Source organism: Lissotriton helveticus, chromosome 1_1, assembly GCF_964261635.1.
Source record: "Lissotriton helveticus chromosome 1_1, aLisHel1.1, whole genome shotgun sequence".
Lineage (NCBI taxonomy): Eukaryota > Metazoa > Chordata > Amphibia > Caudata > Salamandridae > Lissotriton > Lissotriton helveticus.
The window spans coordinates 1,604,525,216-1,604,546,557 of NC_136057.1; the positions used below are offsets into that span (position 1 = coordinate 1,604,525,216).

The 21,342-nt window shown below is 50.6% G+C and overlaps 1 long non-coding RNA gene across 4 annotated transcripts in view; it reads right to left on the reverse strand.

Moving 5' to 3' along the window:
• The window catches only part of LOC144773665 (uncharacterized), a 137,797-nt gene that overhangs the window by 16,486 nt on the left and 99,969 nt on the right, over positions 1-21,342 (reverse strand). For all 4 annotated transcript variants that reach the window (XR_013600047.1, XR_013600046.1, XR_013600048.1 and 1 more), the window contains one exon: positions 7,713-7,848. This is a non-coding gene — a long non-coding RNA (uncharacterized LOC144773665). The remainder of the gene's footprint in view (positions 1-7,712; positions 7,849-21,342) is intronic.

Below are 21,342 nucleotides of genomic sequence, written 5' to 3' on the forward strand. Positions count from 1 at the left end.
TCAACTTCCACCTGGAAAACAACAATGACAACACCACCACCACCCGGCTAGACAACCTCACCAACCTCTGACTCAAGCAACTAGTGAACACCCCCACCCACTACGCCGGCCACACGCTTGACCCCGTCTTCTCCTCCAGCAACCACATCTCCTTCAGCCACTCCACCAGACCACACTGGACAGATCACAGCTGCGTCCACTTCAACTTCAGGAAAACCACGACCCACCACCACCCGCAACAGGCTCCCCGAAGATGCTGGAGCAAGATCACCACCGACCAGCTCACAACTTCCTTGAGCCAAAATCCTCCCTCCAACACTACGGACTCCAACGAAGCAGCCCGTAACCTCACACAGTGGCTCACCAACTGCGCCGATGCCCTTGCACCACTGAAGACTCCTCCCAGCAGCAAGAAAACCTCGTGGTTCACCAACGACCTCAAAGACTCCAAGAAATCCTGCTGTACCCTTGAGAAAGCCTGGCGCCATGACCAGTCTACAGAAAACATGACAGCCCTTAAGAACGCCATCAGCAAATACCACCAGCTGATCCGCACCACCAAAAGGAAAGCATTCAGAGAACGACTAGACAACAACACCCACAACAGCAAGGAATTCTTCAGCATCGTTAAAGAGCTCTCCAACCCCAGCACCAGCAAAAACGACATCACGCCCTCGCAAGACCTCTGCGACGCACTCGCCTCGTTCTTTGCACCGCAAGATCACCGACATACACAACAGCTTCGGCGCCCAGACCACGCACCCAACCACCGAACCAACGCCCCCCAACACCACCCTCTGTGTCTGGACCCCCGTCAGCACTGAAGACACAACCCACGTGATGAACACCATCCACTCCGGCTCCCCAGCCGACCCCTGTCCACACCACATCTTTAACAAAGCCGACTCCATCATCGCACCCCAACTCCGGAACATCATCAACAACTCCTTCACATCTGCCACCTTTCCGGAGAGCTGGAAGCATGCGGAGGTCAGCGCCCTCCTAAAGAAACCCACCGCTGACCCCACGGACCTCAAGAACTTCCACCCCATCTCGCTCCTCCCTTTCCCCGCTAAAGTCATCGAGAAGACCGTCAACAAGCAGCTAACCGCCTTCCTCAAGGCAAACGGCTCCCTCGACCCATCACAGTCCGGATTCCGAGCAAACCACAGCACCGAGACCGCCCTCATCGCAGCCACCGACGACATCAGGTCCCTGCTCGACAACGGGGAAACTACTGCCCTCATCCTCCTCAACCTATCGGCCTCATTCGACACAGTCTGCCACCGCACCCTAACAAACCGCCTCCACCACGCCGGGATCCAAGGAATGGCCCTGGAATGGATCACCTCCTTCCTCTCCGACAGATCTCAGCGAGTCCGCCTACCTCCATTTCGCTCAGCGGCCATCAAGATCATCTGCGACGTACCTCAAGGCTCATCGCTCAGCCCCACCCTCTTCAACGTCTACATGAGCCCCCTCGCAGCCATCGCACGCCAACACAACCTAAACATCATTTCCTACGCTGACGACACACAGCTGATCCTCTCCCTCACCTATGACCCCACCACCGCCAGAACCAGCCTCCAGGACAGAATGAAAGACGTCGCGGAATGGATGAAGCTCAGCCGCCTGAAACTGAACTCAGACAAGACGGAAGTCCTCATCCTCGGACCATCCCCCTCCGCCTGGGACGACACCTGGTGGCCCCCTGCTCTGGGCACCGCCCCCAAGCCCACAGACCACGCACGCAACCTGGGTTTCATCCTGGACTCCTCCCTCATGATGACCAAGCAAGTCAACGCCATCTCGTCATCATGTTTCAACACCCTGCGCATGCTCCGAAAGATCTTCCGGTGGATCCCCACCAAAACCAGAAAGACGGTCACCCAGGCCCTCGTCACCAGCCGACTGGACTATGGGAACGCCCTCTACGCTGGAACCACAGCCAAACTACGAAAAGACTCCAGCGCATACAGAACGCTTCGGCACGACCCATCCTGGACATCCCCCGACACAGCCACATCTCTGCCCACCTGAGCGATCTACACTGACTCCCCGTCAGCAAAAGGATCACATACAGGCTCCTCACCCACGCTCACAAGGCTCTCCACGACATGGGCCCCATATACCTCAACAGCCGCCTCACGTTCTACACACCCACCCGACAACTCCGATCCACCAGCCTCGCCCTCGCCACCATCCCACGGATTCGCAGAACCACCACCGGAGGAAGATCCTTCTCCTACCTGGCCGCCAAGACGTGGAACTCCCTCCCCACCCACCTCCGACTGACCCAGGACCATCTCTCCTTCAGGAAGCAACTCAAGACCTGGCTCTTCGAGCAGTAGCAGCACCCCCCCCCCCCTTCCCAGCGCCTTGAGACCCTTGTGGGTGAGAGGCGCGCTCTATAAATGTGTTTGATTTGATTTGATACCTAATACCTTAGCTGTCAAGGATTGCTTTAAGTCACGGTTCATCCGCTCCACAACACTATTGCCCTCAGGCCGATATGGAGACGAAAATTTGACCTGGACCCCAAAAGAACTCATGGAATCCTTGTATGCCTTAGAAGCAAACGCTGGACCCTTTTACGAATGGAAGGTACCACATGCAAAAAGTGCCACAAAGACACGCAAATCCCTTACGACAGTTCTGGAATCAGCACTGCGTTGTGGCCACAACCACATAAAGCGTGTGCACGAATCAACTGCAACTAAGATGTACTTATACGCCGTATCAGATGAGAAAGGACCGCAATGGTCTAAATAAACACACGCAAGCGGTTTATTAGATATGTACAACTGTGTTTGGGGCGGGCGTGCAGCAGTAGAAGGTTTAATTTGCAGACAAATGCGACATTGAATGACATAATCATGCATCTGTTTGTACAAACCCTGCCACCAATAACGTTGCTGGAGAAGAGATACAGTAGCTGACAGGCCTGCATGCGATGAGGCCATCCCAGCGTGGGCTGCTGTAATTAAAGGCTGCCTGCGGTCCACGTTGGGGATTAACATGTCACCAACATCGTTAATTCTCACATAAGGAACTTTATCAGGACTTAAATGATAAGAGTATTTAGAAGGGAAACCTTTAGGGTAATTACCTCCCTTTTCTGTTGCAGCAATAGCTGCCAGGATGTCATCATCAATCTTACTTTTGGAACGTGTAACTGCTGCTACTGAGTATGCTGCAACTGCTGTCTTAGTAGCTTCATCCGCAAGACAATTGCCAACAGTGTGAACTCCGACACGCTGATGACCCAGAGTATGAAATACAAACACGAGTGGGAGCTCAGCCACTTGAACCCAGACCATTGTATGTTTTATTGTGCGACCTTTGGAGTCACGATAATCATTTTGAGTCCAAAAGGGTAGACTGTCATTGTATGATTGAACACAGTAGTAAGAGTCACTTACAATAAGAGTAGTAACACTGGGATCTGCGTACTCGTTTTTTTGCCCCCAATCTGTCCTCTATTAGTAGTCAATGAACAGCTTTTACCAGTGGTGGCAAACAACATCAATTTCGTCGTTTGGCTATGGGCTATAAGAACAGTCCACCGTCTGGACCCAGAACATGCGCTGTGCTTCTTCCTTTACCGTACTAAAGATTTCCGGGTGGACGATCAACTCTTGGTCTGTCTGAACTGGGGTGGCTTGGTGAGCAAAATAACGATGGATTAAACCCTGATCTGTGACTGGGGTGAATGTTTTGCCATTGTGCAACATTCCGTCCATCATCTTGTGTGTTTTGCTGTTTACTCTATGTGAGAAGGGTATGCCCAGACGTGGGTCCCTTGCTCACTAGGCCACTGGAGTCAAGCTATCCTGGCTGAAGACGGCTGATAGCCAGAAACCGGTCCTAGGATGCTTGATTCCAGTCCAGGGAAGACATGGCTTGGCAGTTTGGGCTGGACTGTTCCCATGAGGCACAGGGTCAAGACTGATTTGCATATGGCCATGTCTGAACTGGGGTGGCTTGGTGAGCAAAATAACGATGGATTAAACCCAGATCTGTGACTGGGGGTGAATGTTTTGCCATTGTGCAACATTCCGTCCATCATCTTGTGTGTTTTGAATGTTCAGGCAGCCAGTATGATTTGGAGAAAGTTGGTTGTAACAAAGCGTAAAGAGGCTTGATACGCTGGGCATATTCGGGAATATAGGTACAACCGAAATTCAAAAAGCCCAGTAAAGATTGCAGTTTTTTCAGTGTTGTGGGAGCGCGCAAAGGTGCGCATTTCTCCAGGAAGTGAGGAGCTAAACCTCTACCTTCATTGTTGAGCTCGTAGCCCAAGAACAACACTGTGTACTCTGCAATGTGACTTTTTGCAAAGTTGAACTTATAGCCAAAGTCCGCAAAACGGCAAATTATGCAGTCAACACGGCACAGATGCGGCCATAATTTGTTGTCTGTGAGATAGATATCATCCACATACGAACATGCATCTGCGTCGAGTCCCTCCAAAAGAGAGACAATGCGGGCGGCAAAGACGCCTGGACTGTTCTTATAGCCCATAGCCAAACGACGAAATTGGTGTTGTTTGCCACCACTGGTAAAAGCTGTCCATTGACTACTAATAGAGGACAGATTGGGGCAAAAAAAAAGATAGATATGTCAAGGGTGGTCTTAAACCTTTTACGCACAAAAGCACAAAAGCAGAACTGTGAGTCATCTGCATCGCACACGTACGACAATGTGAGTTCAGGTGGCGGTAATCCAACACCAAACGGTACGAGCCATCCGGCTTGGTCACAGTTATTCATCGGAGACACGCGTTTCAATTACACCGTGATATTCCAATTGCTCAAGGATTTCCGCTACGAGAGCTTTCGCTTCACGTCGCATGGGGTATTGGGGTGGAGGCTGTGGCATAGACCATAAGGGAATCTCATGTCTGGGGGAAAATTTATCCCAGCCACAATGAGTACGATACAAAGCCGGCGCAAGCGCCTTAGCCCAATCTTCTGCAAAATGCAGAGCCTGCTCCTTTGGGACTGTGTGTGTGAAACTAGGGAGGATTACCTCCTCCCCTGGCGGAGCAGCTAAGACAAAAGGAGGGGGCCAGTCGACCTCCACCATCAAAATGTCACAAGTAGTAGTTAGATGTTCCCCAAAAAAACCTTATATTGTACGCTGTATATCCCCTTCAATTAAAAGGTCAATTTCAAAAAGTCTTTCAGGGGGAGCCATTCTGGCGTCAGCTGTCTCAACTACGACAAATTTATCAGTCGCTGTCACCTTCAGTAGTGGACGCAGGGCCTCTCGCACTATGGTAATCTCCGCCGCGCTGTCCAACAGTGTCAGCATCCATGCCAGATTCCGAAGCTGCGGCATATCTCGCTGTTACAGCAGCAACTTTTTTCTTTTGAAACTGCGGTCTTTGACGTGGTGAGTCGTCCTGCTTGCCTTTTCCGTCAGCCTTGCGAGGCTGCTCACTGCTCTGTTGGGCACCTTGTCCTCTGCTGCCGCCTCCTCCACCGGTGGGTGAGACTGATGTTTCCTGCAAAGAGCGAGGAGAACGTTGTTCAGGAACCTGAAATCTTTCAGGTAACTTAATCGTGGTGCGGTCGCGCAACTCATATGTACGCTCAGTAGAGGCAGGTGTAGCTGAAGTAGGACGGGACCCCTGTTTCTGTTGCTGTTTCCCCTGTTTTTATTCTTACTCCAATTTTGTTTCGGAACTTTCTGGCGATCATCTTTATCAGAAGACAGCAACTGAGTTTGCTGCTGTGCTTGTTTCTTAGCAAAAGGCTTAACACCCTAACTATTACAGCCAATGGTCTTATAAGCCTCCGTAATAATTTTCGGTAACTGACGGAGTTTTTCGGCTTTGGAAACAATGCGCAAAGCATTAGACACTTGGAAACTTACCGCATCTCCCTTAACATTAGCAAGGACGAGATCGCGAACCATGTCAAACGCTCCCACGAGTCGCATTCCCAACTCTGCAGCCGTCTCCGGTCCGTGTTCATCCTAAATGCATTTAATGACGGAGGGCAGGACAGCCATGGACGGGGTGCCAAAGCACCTAGTATAGACTGCCGCAAAAATCATACCCCATGTGGTACGGTCATTTACGCCCGGCACAAAGTCTTTCTGCAAACTTCTTGTAAGGATCATGTGTTTCTCCACAGGAGTGGTACTAGGAAATACTGCCTCCAGTTGGTCAAATTTCTCGGCAAGCCAGAAAGGCATCTCATCCTTATCCGGGGGACGCTTGCCCATAACCGCATTAACCATAACGGGACTAAGCTTCAGCCCGTTCGGTCCAACTGGATGCGCTGCACCACCCGGGGCCCCACCAGGGAAGTTGCAGGGAAAATAATGAACCAGACCCCTTATCACTGACACTGCGGAGGCATAAAGGGGCCTCAATTCAGCAGCTGTACAACGCCCCGCATTAGGGTGCATGGTATAACCAGCTAAAACAGGCCAAGAAGCGCCTGCAATTGACACCGGTCCATTCTGACCGCTGTTATAATGTGTGGGAGGGCGCCATTAATCCAAACGTTATGCTGCCAAGCAGAAATCAGAACTTCCTGTGTCCTATAGGGAGCGTAATCTGCAGGCATGGCAATCAGAGTGTAAGTGTGAAACACATTAGTATTACCATCAACGGCAGGAAACGTGACCAATGAGTAAAACTGCTCAACCGGGTACGCTGAGTCAGCAGCCACAACAAAAACAACTGCCATGCCTTCCAAAGAGACGCTGAAATCCTGCCAATGATTGCGCACAGCCAAGCGACTGTGTACTGGGATGTCAACCGCAGCCCTACCGACACAGAGAAAGACAAGTACAATGCAATATAATGAAGCACGACTGGGTAGTAATTCAATAGTAATCGTTTTGAAATATCAAGTTTGAAAAGACCTATGTAACTATAGGTAGGTTTATCCGTCACCACTGTCAACTGGAAACAATAGTGAGGGGGTTGTGGACTGATATAAGCACTACTCGAGAGTCTCACAATAAGACCACTACATTAGGTTAACCATGTTGCAAGGATCCTGCTCCTACACAGAACTGTGCACAGAGTCCTAGGACATCAGTGAATTGTGGTGTACCAGAAACTCCCCTCAGTACCTAGAAAACCCCAACCAGCTAGCATCAGTGTCACATTAGCTCTTCGTCCTATAGCAAAGTAACCAATGATTAGACAACCTAGAACATGTGACTTAGGACCAACTCAGGAATGGTTGGAAGGGAGAACACTCTTTCATTATACTTTCATACCAGTCCACAACAGGAGTAAATAAGCGACATGGGTAAGGTTAAAATATTTATTTTAACAACATGCTCTCAGGTGCACTATCTTTGCCAACAAAAGCAGACATATGATTAAATTGTGGTAGTATTACACTTCTTCCCTTGGGTAATTTTTACCGCCATCTGCACCAAGCCCCACAAGTGTTTGATGATCCATTACCCAACCAGTTTTCTACTATTGACTGTCCATCTTAAATTTCTTTATCTAATAGGTTCTAGGTTTTGAGTCATCTACAGGAGATTGATTGACTTTATACCTTTGACTAATCTACCTTACCCATTTGTCCGGCTGAAACGATTCCTCAAATTTCTTGCCCCTCACGCCTGATATAGAGTTTATAGTTGTACCAGTGTCGGCAGGCTTGTCCTGAGGGTGGTGATACAGGTGGAACATTTCATTTTTTTAATAATATTTACATTTAAAAAGCACTTACCTGGGAGCACGACGTCCTCCTCAAAGGTCTTCTCTCCTCGACGAAGGCAGGCTCCACATTCCCAAGCCAATCCTGGCGCTGCTGTCACCAGCATGAGCATTACAAAGAACTGGGGAATTCCAGTAAGTCGTAGGACCTGGGTAAGTATTGATACAAAACACAATTGGTCCCAACGGAAATATTTTTCATAGTACCCAAGAATTAATAACATACACTTGAAATGCAAATAAATCCACAATTTTATATTGAATTTGGATATCAAGTAAATTTGTACATACTCTTTTCAATAAAGTTGCTCAATAGAGATTGAAAAAGAAGGTGCTTGGGAGAGTGCTCATGAGAAGATGAGGAAAAGGCTGGAATTTGAGTGCCAATATACAATATATACAAATAATGAAGTAGACGCCTGGCTAGAACGTCTTTGCATATCTATCATCCACAGTTATAAGATACACCATGTGCTTTAAATTTATCTAGACGTGGACAATATTTGCAGCACAGGTGGATATAGTTAAAGATCTCAGGCCAATGTTTCCTTAGGTAGGGGTTTTCATCAAGACAAATAAGGAGCAACCAAAAAACCACTGCTGTGAGATTGGTGGAGAAACTTCAGCATTGGGCCGTGAGGCTCCTGGTAACAGGAAGACAAGCACTTATTTAATTGTCCTGGTAGGATCCAACATATGGATGTGCCATCGGGCGTCTGAAAAGCTTGAAACCGAATGGTTTATATCATATAAATAACAGTTAAAAATCAATGGAGGAACTTGAGAACTGGGCCGTGAGGTTCCTGGAAAAAGGACCTATTCAAAGGTCCTGATAGGATCCAACATGTAGATGTGCCATAGGGCATCTTAGAGGCTTGAAAACCAAAAGTTTATACCATTTGGAGCACGAGGGATAATTGTGCTAATTTGAATTTGAATTTGAATATAAAAGAATTTATAAAGCGCACGTCTACCAAGCGGTTTCTTGGCGCTGGGGGATGCTGAAAGCCAGGGGCGGGGTGCAAAGGACTAAGATGGAAAAGCTTGCAGGAAAAGGATCGTTTTAAGGGCCCTTCGAAACTCCATATAAGAAGCAGCAGATCTGATAACCGGCGGGAGTGCGTTCCAGAAGGTGGGGGCGAGGACAGAAAATGTCATGCCTCCCGACCTGCTTTTCTTGAAGCGGGGTACAGAGAGAAGAAGCTTGGTAGAGGAGCGTATCTGCTGGGACAATAGGCCTTAATAGCGGAAGAAATGAAAGCGGGGGCGGTCCCCGCCCGAGCCTGAAAAGTCGTGCAGCCCAGCTTAAAGAGAGCCCGTTCTTTAACGGGTAACCAGTGTAGTGATTTGAGTAGGGGAGTAGTGTGACGGAATTTGGGTAGCCCATAAATCAGGCGGGCAGCCTGATTTTGCACTAGCTGGAGGCGTCGAAGGGCATAGGCGGGAACACCGTTGTACACGATATTCCCGTAGTCTAACCGCGATAAAACCCTCACCATTAGAATCAATTTTAAAGCAGGAAAAGAAAAAAACCGGGAGATTTTCCGGATAGTGCGGAGGGTAAAAAAACAGGAGGAAACTACGGAACTAATCTGGGAGTGCAGTGTAAGGTGTTGGTTTAATGTGATCCCAAGTGTTTTGACAGAGGACGACGGTGACGGGGGGGGCCCAGGGAGGGAGACCAGAAAGTGGATGACCAGGGACTGCGACTGCCGCCGGTAAGAACTAGTTCTGTCTTGTCCGGGTTTAGTTTAAGATGATTGCAGTTCATCCAGTCCCGGATGAACAACATGACAAATTGAAAATTGTGAACACTAGCTGGGGAGTGGGAAAGGTTGAAAATGAGCTGGAGGTCATCGGCATAGTTATACACCGTGACCTCCATCTCCTGTAGTGCAGAAATAAGGGGGAAGATGTACAGGTTAAACAATAAGGGGGAAAGGGACGATCCTTGAGGAACACCGCACTGCACCTTGCACGGAGAAGCAGAAAATTCGGCAAGGTGGATGGCCTGGGTGTCACTCAAAAAGGAGTTAAGCCAGGCCAACACCGGGCCCCCTATGCCCGCAGCCTTGACACGGGAGAGAAGAATAGAATGATTGACCGTGTCAAAGGCGGCGGACAGGTCTAAAAGAATGAGAGCCTGAGGGGTGTTGGAATCCAGCCCCTCCCTGAGTTCATCTATGACAGAGGTGACCTCCTTCTCGGTGGAATGCCGGGGGCGGAAACCCGCCTGGCACGGTGCGAGGTAGCCACTGTCTTCCACGAAGGAACTAAGCACCTTGGTGATGTAAGACTCAAGGACCTTGCCCAGGAAGGGAAGGAGGGAAATAGGACGATAGTTTGAAGGGGAAGAGGGATCGGCACCAGGCTTTTTTAGGATGGGAATAATGGTAGCCGCTTTAAAGGGGGCGGGGACAGTGCTCAGTCTAAGGGAGTCATTCAAAAGGGTGAGGGGGCAGATAGCAGTCTGAGAAGATCTTACGTAAAACGTAAGCCGGGCAGGGGTCGGCGGGGTATCCAGACTTGACGCGGGCTAGCAGGGGGAAAAGGGTTTCTTTGGTCAACGGTGGTATGTGGGTCAGGCCGGACATGTTTGGTGACGGCTGGGGATCACAAAAGGTAGGGGAAGGGGGGTATGTTGGCCTTAATAAGTGCAACTTTCTCAATGAAAAAATCATTGAGGGAGTCGCAGAGAAGCTGGGAGGGGGGGTTTTAGAAGATGTCCTATCAGAGGAAGCCAGCTCGTGGACTGTAGCGAAGATTTCTCTTGGCTGACTCTCGGCTGCGAGAATACTCCCCGAGAAGTATCCAGTCTTGGCGAGGAGGATATCTCTTTTATATTCATTAAGGGTGGAAATATAACGGAGTTTGAGAGTGGGACAGTAGGCAAGCACTTCATATTTTTTGCTTTAAGGCCAGGGGTAAACCACTTGTTGGCATCATGGGCCCGTCTGACTGTGACGCGCTTCATGGGGGCCACTTGGTCACAGGCCCTCGAGAGCCAGCTGTCAAGGGTGGCTATTTGAGAGGATAAAGTGAGACCTGCTAAGTCAGGACGGGCGGCTGACAAGGAGGCGCAGAGGGAAGGGATATCTGCTCTGCTCCAGTTCCTGGCCCAGGTGTTTTTGGGGAAAGAGGGGTTTTTTACAAGAATGAGGTCCAGGAAGAAGGAAATCAGGAAATGGTCGGACCACGCGCAAGGTGCTACAGTAGGGGCAGTGACTGGGATATTGAGGGTCCAAATTTGGTCCAGAATGTGGCCTCGGGAGTGAGTGGGGATATGAACCTGCGAAACAAAATTGAGACTAAGAAGGAGCTGGGTAAAGTCTCTAGACATGGCGTCTTCCGCAGGGTCATTGGGCCAAAAGTCCCCTAGAACCAGAACAGATGCATTGTTAACTACCAGTGTGGCAAGTAGGTCCTGGATGGCGGGGATAAAACATGGGCTGGGCGCTAAATTAACACACAAGTGATAGGGATCTGAAAGGAAGCGGAACGCACGACTAGGTAGTCGACCGCTGATATGGGAGGGGAAGGGAGCACCTGAAAGTGGAAACCGGCTTGGACAATCAGGCCGACCCCGCCCCCCGTCTTCCCCTCTGGCCGATCAGCACGGAGGACGAAGTAGGGGGGAGGAAGAGCTACTAGTACGTTAGGTAACGAATCCGTGCGGAACCATGTTTCCGTCAGGAACAAGAGATCTGGTTTATAGGAATCCAAGAAATTAAACAGTTCAAGCTGATGCTTGACCGCCGACCTGGTGTTCAAAAGGAAAGCCGAAATAGTAGGTGTAGGGTTGGAGGAGGAAGGACGTTGGGGAGGGGCGGGGGAGAAGGGGGAGAGAGAAGGCATGGAGGCAGGAAGAGAACATGAGGGCCTACCTCGAGCCAAGCCAAGGTCAATGACCCGTGTGAGAGAGGCTGGCTGAAGTGGCCAGGAAGCCTGATAAGAGCAAAGTTGTGCAGCAGAGTAAGAAAGAGAACAGGCATAGTGAGGTGCCCCTAGCCCCGGCCGGCCGCGGACGGGCGCAGACGGGCGCAGACGGGCTTGCCTTTGGCGCGCCGCCGGCGTGCCTCCGGCGCGCCCGCTGCGCGCGTCCGCTGCGAGTGCGCATGAGGGGGGGCTTAAGAAGGTCAGAGGCACAGGAGACTAGAGCGCTGACCTGGGAGAAGGCTCCCAAGATGGCGACCAACAACCCTGTCAGCCCTCCGATCAATCGGCACTCAGCCGTGTCGGACCGGGGCTAGGGGAGCGGGAGCCAGGCAAGACAACACAAGGTAAAATGAGGCAAAGGTACAATTTTAAAATAAAGTTTGTGCAGCCAGAGCCAGCCGCCAACAGCAACGCACACACAGCTAGCCTAGAACCCACTGCCACCGGGTTCACAGCATCCGCTGCGCGTGCACATGAGGGGGGGCTTAAGAAGGTCAGAGGCGCAGGAGACTAGAGCGCTGACCTGGGAGAAGGCTCCCAAGATGGCGACCGACAACCCCGTCAGCCCTCCGATCAATCGGCACTCAGCCGTGTCGGACCGGGGCTAGGGGAGCGGGAGCCAGGCAAGACAACACAAAGTAAAATGAGGCAAATGTACAATTTTAAAATAAAGTTTGTGCAGCCAGAGCCAGCCGCCAACAGCAAAGCACACACAGCTAACCTAGAACCCACTGCCACCGGGTTCACAGCATCCGCTGCGCGTGCGCATGAGGGGGAGCTTAAGAAGGTCAGAGGCGCAGGAGACTAGAGCACTGACCTGGGAGAAGGCTCCCAAGATGGCGACCGACAACCCCGTCAGCCCTCCGATCAATCGGCACTCAGCCGTGTCGGACCGGGGCTAGGGGAGCGGGAGCCAGGCAAGACAACGCAAGGTAAAATGAGGCAAAGGTACAATTTTAAAATAAAGTTTGTGCAGCCAGAGCCAGCCACCAACAGCAACGCACACACAGCTAGCCTAGAACCCACTGCCACCGGGTTCACAGATAAAACAGAATAAATTGGGTAACGAATCTCTGACTAGGAAGTGTCTCCGGGAGTGTCTCCAGGATTGGTGTGAGTGGCCTCTATCAGCGCACAGAAGAGTGTTAGAGGCTTTTGCTTTCTCTAATCCAGCTGTCTTAAGACAGCTGTGTGAGTGAGGTTTAAAGTGTGCATGTGGGACAGGCCATCGCAAGACAGCAGGTCAAAAAGACATGCACACTTTAAATTGTAAGGGCCATGCGCTTTCTGCTGCTGTCAGTTAGAAGCCGCCCAACCCCCGTCCTGACGCTCTATTCGGGAAGGGGTGATGAAAAATAAAATGGTAATGAATTAACTTTGTTACCATTTTATTTTTAGTCTCTGGAGGCATTTCAGTGGTGCCACACTCCTCCACCCAAACAAAGAAGCCACCCCTGAGATGTACTCTCTATTCCTGTCCTACTAATTCTCCTTTGCCAGTCATGTATGTTCAATTTAGTCTATTTAGTACCCTTGCTTTATCCCCAAAATTAGCACACCTCGGCTATAAAGGGATTTGTCACTTTACTTCATGGAACATCTTTGAGCTAAAAATAAACTAACATCCTTGGACTGGTACAACATTACTTCAATCTCAGATGTAATTTGTCTCCGGGAGACTTGGCGTGTCGACCATACCCATGTATCAGGATTTTCCTCCATTTTTACAGCAACCACATCGTCCCTGGAAGGTCGGACCAAAGGTGTCTCACAGGTTGTTTTTTTTTTAAACATCTTTTTATTGAAAAAACAAAGAAAAACCAATAACAGGTGACTTACATCGCGGAATGAAAGGATGAGCAATATACATACAGGGCATAATGGATGGAGAACTATCAATAAAGCCTACTCACAAGCTACATTGGGTATGCGGCCGCACGACATTCAGGATAATCAAACAAATGCCAACCACCAACCCCACCTCCCCTGGAAACAGGATAAACATTGAGCAGCAGTCCAGAGTAGAAGGGAGGGGGGGCGCAGCAGTAAAAAGGTTACGAGACTACAGCCGCATCCCGAATACAATAACGGATGAAGCAACAGTTGGCTAATTTATGCTAATAATACCCCCGCCAGAGCCCATCCACCCAAAACACAAATTCGCGCCTCAATAAGACCACCTATATCAGGATTCAAAAGGATTTCAAACATAAAAACTACAAACACTAACAAGACGAACACCCCTCTCCCCACCCTGCACCCCTGCATATGGCTTGCGCCTGTCCCCAACTAGCAGTGTGCCTGTCTCCCCATCTAACTAGGTACTAAAAGTTGAAAAAGTGGAGGAGACCACCTCCGTATGGGCCCCTGGTTCCCCCTCCCCCTCGCCAGAACCAAGAATCCCACAACTCTATTAGAGCGATATAAAACGAAACAGGGGAAACAGTAAACACCACCCGACCTCCCGTAAATACAATGGTAGCGAATCCCACTTCAGCAAGTCCATGGTGCCAAGCCCCAACAATCAGTCTCATCCTTGACCCTTCCGATCAGTCGTGCAAGCCCCTTCCGGACGGACTGTCGCCTCTGCAGGATAGTCAAAATGCCGAAACAGTTCAGTAAAGTTCCTTCTGAGGCGAGGCAAAGTTTTAAAATCACTGGGAACTCCATCGACATCGACGATGTCCCTCACCGCCATGAGCTCCCTACGTCGTTGTCTCTGCGATCGTAATGAAGGTGTCGGAGAGGGGAAAAACGCTGTTTCATCACGTAGACAGTTCCCACCAAGAGTATCCGGAAAGGAAGCACCAATTAATCCACACACAGTAGGCAATGATGGTGGGCTTGACAATCCGTAGAGAGCACCGAGTACACGGTCGTCGGCCATCACACTGCCATGAAGCTCCGTCACCCCTTGTGGCACAGGGCCCACTGCCGTTACAAGGACCTCCGTGGGTGGTATAGGCCGATAAGGATATTGCACCGGATCAGGGTCCGGTCCCTCATGCCCATGTCCGTATGTGACCGCTATCATTTTCTGGACAATGGACTCCACATGGGAATGTAGTGCCCCGATAGCTGCCAGTACAGTCCGCATCGACGGTTCAGACTCAGTCCGTCCCACCACATTTCGTTCCGAGTCGACCATAATAGTGTCCCCCAGAGGCACCAGACTTCCCCGGGGGAACCGGCAAAATTGGGACGGACTGTCACGGAGGGAGACTCAGGGCGTACCAAGGCCACAATCCACGCTCCGCTACCGCAAGCGAAGACCACGACTCAGCGAACACCGGCGGCGGCAAACCGGGTCTCCGGGTCACGGACCTCCACCCACAGCCACAATCGTGCCTCGTCAACCCTCCGTCAATTTTTAGGCCCGAGCTACAACCGCCGTCAAAATCGGGCTTAGAAACTTCTCCACATCCAAGGACCGGACCCTGTCGATCACCCACGGCCGATGTTATTCAACTGGAACCCTGCTGGGCCAGTACTCGAGTCCCCGGCTCACAAGCTGGTGTAGGCCCCAAACTGAAACTCGACATAACTCCGTCCACCAAGCTGGTAAAAGTCCCGGGATCGCTCCAAAGTACAGCACAGCAGTTCACACGCCCGGAGGCAGGGTGCAAATTCAGGATTCATAGCAGGATCATCTGGCGGGGGACGGAGGTTGGCGGAGCCGGGAGCCTAAGTGGCCATCTTGGTTACTAGCGTAGCTCCTCCCCTGTCTCGCAGGTTTCAATCTCTAACTTGTTACCTGTCATCATCAGAAGGCCTGCTACTGTTTCTCTTTACTATCAGTTCATATATAATAATGTGTTTGATTCTTCCCGGAGTGATGTCTTCTGTGCCCTCGATGCAGGTTTGGTCTCATTTTGCATCTAATTCCTTCTAAGAGTTAAATCCTTTGGGCCGGTGACTTCAACACACAAAATGCTCTTTACAAGCGCTCCGTGTGTGTGGCATAACCGATTCAGTGGGTGCAGGACTCACACACTTCCACACAATGCCTTTGGGAAATCTCTATATTCTTTCCTTTTTAAATATTATCTTTTATTACTAGAGAGAGATCATTTAAAAGGCAATGAACAGACCCCCTTTTTTCATTGGTGGAGGAGCCGAAACTACAATTGACAATATCCTAATACCTCTGTTACTAGTGACCTTGTTCTTAATTTTAGAGTAATCTCACCTGCGGTGAGTGACCATAATTCATTAGTATTATGCATGTTTTTTCAAGCAGGAACCCCCATGGTAAACACTTGTGTAGCTAATGCTATTCCAATTAGGCCCAGCGGTGTTCGTATCAAATGGGCAGGGGATGACCCACTCTGCAAATTACAGAAGCTGTTAATCATGAATGCAGCTGAGTTTAACGATTGCCTGGGTACCGAGGTGGACCATGGTGGGCTGCTGTACGCTTTTGTAAAAAATCGCCATGTCCCTTAATGTTCTACTCATATGACTTTCGAGACCAAGCAATATAAGGAGACATGGTTTGTTTGACCACTTGTGTACCCAAGCATCTAAGCTTCTACGGATTGCCCTGCATAGTTTCCCTAGGGATGACCTTATCATCAAACAATTAAGGAAACCCTATAGATCAGTGCTAGCCTCCAAGAAAAAGATGCTTAGGGAAGAAGCTTGGTCAAACTTGACCCAGGTAGCGGAGACCAATGACGTTGCCCTGTTTTGGAGCCTGGTCAACACTCCTTTTCAATGAAATGATACAGTTCCAGAATTCAACTCATTATCTCCCTTACAAGCACCAGTTGACCATTTCTCAAGAATTTGTGACACCCTTAAGAGGGATGTCTTTCCGAACGTAGGTAACAGTGGTAACCAATTTTGCTGCAGGTACCTCAATGTTACCCTGGATGAGGTTATTCTTGGCCTAGAACATAGTGCTGGGACTAAGTTACCTGGCCCTGATGGTATCCTTTTAGATGTCTTTAGAGATATGGACAAATGATGGGGCCCCATTCTGAAAAGAGTGTCTAAAGCTGCTGCGGAGTTCACAATCCTTTCTAGTTGGGCCGAATCCATCATAGAGCTCATTTTTAAGAAGAGGGATAGATCTGACCGGAAGTGCTACGGTCCCATGTTTCTCTTTTATGTCACGGGTAGCAAGCGCTATACAAATGCAATTACAATACAATAGTTTTGTGATGTGTACATTTATGGTTTTAATTAATTGAAATAAACTTGTCATTGTTACCGCCCCATCTCCCTCCTGGATTCTTCAGCAAAGTTGTTGGGCAGGGTCTTCCTACAGAAATTAGAACAGTAGGCAACAGATATTTCCATTCTTTCGGAGATCTAGTATGGATTTAGCAGGGAGTTGGGGACAGTGAAGCAGTGTGTGGACTTAGATTTGTTCATCAGTAAATATACTAAGGCCAAGTTAGGTTCTCTCTGTGTTTTGCTGAGATCAGTAATGGCTTTGAGGTGGTTGACCACTCAATTGTTTGGCATACATTGCTCTGACTTGGGGCCCATGAGAATATAGTCCTCTTTTTGTCCCGGTTGTATGAGAATTTGACTGATAAAGTCTACTACGGCCCCAATGCGAAATGTTCCTCATCTTTTAAAATCAAGAGGGAAATTAGAATGGGTTGAGTCCTGGTCGTATTTTTATTTCCCCTATTTATTAATGCGGCTGATGATGCCCTTCAGGCTCTACAGGCCGACACACCTATTGTTGCCAGACGTCCGGTTTCTGTGTTGTTGTATGCCAACAACGCTGTGTTGATGTCGAGGACCCCCATTGGCTTGCAGAGACTGATGGACACAGTCACTAAATTTAGGGAAGCCAGAAAACTAAAGATTAATAACCCTAAAACATTTAAGAAGTTATGTGGAAGCAAACCTCCAAAAATGCAGGACCTTTTTATACCAGGGCTACTCGAATTGTGAAGGTTAATACATTTTGTTATTTGGGCATTCTTTTTTCAAACAATGGCTCATGGTCTCAAAACACACTAAATGCTCGATTGAAAATGAGTTGTTTGTGAAGGAGTTTTTAGGTTATCCCATAAACAAGGTAGCCTCCCTGTTAAGGAAATGATCAACATCTACAAGTCAAGAGCATTGTCCGCTGCCACGTATGGTGGAGGTCTGTGGGGCTATACGCTCTGTCACCCTCTTCAGGTTGAGGATAATATCTTTGTTAGGCATCTGTTGTGTACTCTGGCCCGTACCATCCATTATTGTTCACAAAGCGATTGGACTAACTCACTTGGAGGACCGACTTTCACTTGATCCGGTTTTACTCTGGCACTCAATTTGGGCAAACGTTGAGACAGCCTATCACTAGACCATGACCTTAACATTCCCTGGCTTTCCTACGTTAAGAAGCCTCTAAATCACAATTTTGCCTTTCTTTGCTCCAACACCCACATAATATGCTTGATTTCTGCAAGAGAAAGGTTAAGGCCACTTTCCTAGTTGCTAGGTCTAAAGAATCAATCCCCAGCTAAGTTCAAGAAACCTACTGTTGCCTCTTATATGTTGAGTACTCCTCAGGAGGGCTTCCAACCGCATTTGTCCTTGGTGACCATTAACAAACATTGATTCGTCGTAAATAGGCTGCGTCTGGGTATAGTACATTATCTTGTTGCCTTCCCTACTTTGAAGCAGGAGCCCATGGAAATGGTCCCATGTCTATGTGATGGTATTTCAAAGCAGAGCACTCTGCACTTTATTTTACTTTGAAGTTTTTACAATAGCGTATGGAAATACTATCTGAAACTGACTTTTCTTCCACATACCATTACAGATTGCAATACTGCTTTACGACTTGCATGTTCACTGATGGATCCCTTTTCATGCCTTAGTATTGCTCACTACATATGGGGTGCGATTCGAATTAGGGAAAGCATTTTATTTCAAATTGTATTAGGATATTGGAGCAGGGATTTTTAACTGAATTGTTTTTAGCATTGTATGTTGTACATTTGCTTTTAAATGTTAAGGCTTACTGCAGCTGTGTTTTTATATTTTGTACTTTTTATGCCCTACTTTGATAGTGCGAAGTAAAGATACTGAACTGGGGGGCGTGGCCAAGCAGCATGGCCGACAGGACGTGAGCTTCACCAGCTCCGTCCGAGGACCCTTTATATCCTGCCAAAAAGATCCTTGCTGGACCCTCCAAAGGGGTGCTGACGGTCCGGATCCTTTCTCGTCCCGTCTGGGACCACCATGTCGCCAGGAGAGCCTCCGGTGCCCCGTTACAGCCGCCGGACAACACCGCGGCGCTCGGAGGGCTCCGCCTGTCTCTACGCGAGACCGCGGAAGGGGCCTGCGCGGGAGAGTAGCGGTGCGTGCGGCCCGCTTGCTGAAGAAGTATCCCGGCTGGGGAGGTGCTCGCGTACACGGCGGACCTCCCGATGATCGGAGACCTGTAGTGGACGTCCTGAGAGGCCAGTGGAGGGCTGAGCTGGGGTCCGGTGGCTCCCGCTGACCTGTGCAGGGGGTTGAGGTGCTGGCCCCTCCCCCCACCGACCCTATCCTACACCGGAGCTCCCGGCTGCGGAGAGCAGCCCAGGGTGAGTGTTTCCCCTGGTGCCTGGGGCTCTACACGACTCCTGGGGGACTGAGGTGGTGAAATCGCCGTGAGCTGGACGCTGGCCCGCCGGACCTATTGGCATTAAGGCCCGCCTCTGCACTGGGAGCCGGTGTGGCCTGCGCGGACTGTCCCCTGTGGTTTCCCTGCAGCTGTGGGGATTGCGGCCTCCGTCCTTACTGCGGAGTGCTACGGAGACCATTCCACGTGGAACTTGCACTGGCGCTGTACCTAGTGGCGTCCTGCGGTGTCGACTCCTGGGGGACACGGGCGACTTGGGGCCCCCCCATAAACTACGTGCTATTTTCCCCGACTGCCGGAGCGCCCCCCCCCGTGTGGCAGCGGAACTCGGACTGTGCTTGCCCTAGAGGCTTGAAAATCACACTGTTGCACCTGGAACTGGAGGGGGCTCGCCCGAGGTGCACTGGTTGGCGGTAAGCTGCTTTTGATCTGATTATTGGAGGTCCTCCCGCCCAGCTCGGTGAGTACATCTTGCCCACTGGTTGCCACGCTCTCCCTTTGCTAGTGGTGGGGGTCGTCGCTTGGGCCGGATTTGCCTGGTGCGCCCTGCTGAATTGTCCTTTCCCCCGGTCCTCCCGCCTTCACTCTGCTGTTGGGATCTGTGCCTACCCGGTGGGACCGGGCGAGTCCTAGCTGAGGCGCCTCGAGGGGGCTCCCGGTCTGCCCCCAGGATGACGACCCGCAAGGATATGACTGCGAAATCCTCCCAACCCAACACCATCGTGCAGTATACCACCCCAAGACTGCCATCACAGAGGATCACGCGGCAGACGGGACCGGACGATGGGGGCGATGACCCGCATGAACCTTCCCAAGCAGAGATCCTGAAGGCAATCCAGGGATCCCATTCTGCCTTGGAGAGGCAGATCGAGACTGTGTCGATCGATGTGAACCTCCTCCGGACGGACCTCCGTAAGGTGGCGGACAAGGTCTCAGACGCGGAGGGCAACATCGCACAATTGCAAACTGAAGTGGCCTCCCTGCAGAAATCGGTCGCGCACCTGACGTCCACTACCCGTGCACTGGAGAGAAGAGCGAAAGATGCGGAAGGCAGGGCCCGTCGGCGCAACATCAGGGTCCTAGGCGTGCCGGAGCGCCTTGAGGCGGGAAACGCTGAACGCTTCTTGGAGACGTGGATCCGTACCCAGCTATGCCCGACCGGACTGTCCAGTGTCTTTGTCATTGAGAGGGCACACAGGGCCCTGGTTCCCCCTCCACGCCCAGGCGAGTCACCTAGAGCCATCATTGCAAAGATCCTAAATTATAAGGATCGTGATTGTATTCTACGGGCCGCGAGAGAAATGGAGTCCATCACCATTGAAAATAGTCGTGTTTCCATCTACCCTGACTATACTCAACAGGTGCAGGAGCAACGGAAGTCCTACCTGGGAGTCAAGCAGAAACTTCGGGACATGAAGCTACAATACATGCTCCTTTACCCGGCCAAACTCAAGGTGCTCTCCCAAGGATGCGCTCACTTCTTCGAGTCCCCGGCGGAGGTGTGGGAGTGGCTCGAGATACGGGGAGACGACCTACCACCTGGTGAGCGAGGCGGCCCCCGCGAGACCTGGGGGACCCGGCCCCCGAGGCGCCGGTGGGGCAGAGGGAGACGCAGATCTGGATCCCGGGGTTCTCCCGAGCCCCGGATTACCGTAGGAGAGGATGGGGTGCTCCACGTGGGGCCATCGACGGCGGGGGCCGCTCCGGGGTCGCTCCGGAGTCACCTGAGGCCCCTGCACCTGGTGAGATCCTGGTCCCAGATACCTTGCAGGAAACTTTGCCGGATGTACACTCTGCTCCCCCGGTGATACCGGAAACTGCCCTCTCCGAAACACGGCCTGAGTGAACTCTGATATGAGGTACTGTTAAAATGTTGTTGCCCTGGGAGGTTGGGTGAGTCGCCCCTCCTGGTTTTTGCCTACCCAATGCTGTCTCTACCTGGCGCTGGGAACCCTGGTTGGTGGGCTGAACAGAGGATGGATACCATGTTGGCCGAGGCGATGTGGTGCGAGGTCCAAGAGTTTATGGCGTACCGTCGCCCAGCATTGGAACTGACTTTCATGAACATTTCCAGAGACTGTCCTGGAACATTGGGTCCTCGGGGAGTTGGGGGGGAGGGTGGGTG